Genomic DNA, 1,802 nt, shown 5'->3' on the forward strand with positions numbered 1-1,802 from the left:
TTTTTTTTTTTTTTGAGTTAGGACTCCAGCTGAGCACTGCCAGCAGCCGGAGCTGCTGGGAGCAGGACTTTCTGCTGGGGACTTCCAGGGGCCGGAGCTGCTGGGAGCACTCTTCCAGGACGCTGGGTAGGGGAGTGGGGAGAGGAGGGCCTTTGCCTGAGGTAGCCTGTTCTGTTTTGAAGGCTTGAGAATGTGGGTGCTTTTTACTTTATCTACCTGTGCCAATATCATAACTACTCTGATGGCTTTCACTTTCTGGTTTTGGGACTCAGTCTTTTGGTATCTTAATAAATTTTCTAGTTTATTTCCCCAAATGGCAAACCTGATGTATTTTGTGATGGATAATTATATCAGCATATTTGTAATCTCTATAGGCATTGTGAATATGGCATTGCTGATACATTTGGCGACCAGGATGGGATCACAAAATGTCAGGCCTCTATTTGGAAGCAGTGGGGCTTTAGAGGGAGAAATGGCTATTCCAGGATGGGAGGATTTGCCTTATTCCTCTCTAGCCAGAGAATGGGCTAAAAGCACAGGGCCCTGTGAAAACTGGGAACCAAGGCTAAAAGAGGGAGAACCTGGAGATTTGGAAAGATGTTTGAAAGCAATACCCATAGAACCAGGCAAAGAACTGGCAGGAGTGTGCAGGAGAGGCTGGGTGCTGCTAACAAGTTATCGCCTTATGTGTAAAAGTAGGGATAAGCTGCTGAAGGAAAGAGCTAGGATGGCTAGGGATTCAGCTGGTTTGCCTGAGGATTCTTCTGTGTCACAGTACTCAGAAGAGCAAACTGGAGGGACCCATGTGGTCCAGGAGCAAGCTACTGTTCATGTAGCTAAAAGGAAGCAAAAAACTAGCCGAAGGAATGTGCATGCAGCTTTTGTACAGGCTGGGCAGAGTTGCCCTGACAGCTTCCAGGAGAATGTGTGTGAGGAGAATGGAACAAGGTTAGATGAGGAGTCTCCTAATGTAGAAGCTCTCCCCATACGAAGAAGAAGGCAGGAGAACCACCGAGGCAAAACAGAGTCTAGGGAGATAATTGAGGATTTCACTCAACAGGAGATCACTGATATATTGAGTAGATTTACCCAAAGAATGGGGGAGTCTTTAGTGTCTTGGATAGTAAGAATCACTGATGAAGGCGCTGGAGGAATAACACTGGACAATGAGGACTGTTTAAAATTCATAAGTATCAGTCAGAATCCTTTTGTACACCAGGCTTTTAGGGATCACCATATGCAAGGAGGAAATAACAAAACGAGTCTTCTAGCTTTAGCTGCAGAAGGTTGCAAAAAGCAATATCCAACTGAATCTATGTGGCCTAGGGGAGACAGACCGTGGTACTCACTTAGAGACTGTATGAGAAAGCTAAAGGAGGAGGTAATGAAAACTGCTATCCTGATTGGAGATGCAAATGCATATTATGATACCCCCCTAGGAGTTCCTCATAGAAATATCATAGTGAAGACGGCTCCTCCTGCATATAAGCACCTAATTCTGACTCTTTTAATTGGAGAAATAGGGCACCCTCTTTCAGAGGTGCTGGATAAGATTTCACAATTAAGCGATTTAGGGGACTGGGAAAAAGACAAATTGCCTCGAGAGAGAAGAGTAAACAGCCAGAGGATTCAGAGACAAAATAGACCCACAAGAAGGGAACTGTTTACTGCTCTATTAAGAGCTGGGGTGGCCTTTAGAAGAATAGATGGTATTCCAACTGAAGAGCTGCATAAGCTGTACCAAGAAAAGGTACTTAGCATTAGAATGAACAGGGAAGCAGGAACCACCCCCGCAGGTATTT

Source organism: Petaurus breviceps, unplaced genomic scaffold (assembly GCF_028583685.1).
Source record: "Petaurus breviceps papuanus isolate PSGF00001 unplaced genomic scaffold, PetGlider_PUasm1.0 99, whole genome shotgun sequence".
NCBI lineage: Eukaryota > Metazoa > Chordata > Mammalia > Diprotodontia > Petauridae > Petaurus > Petaurus breviceps.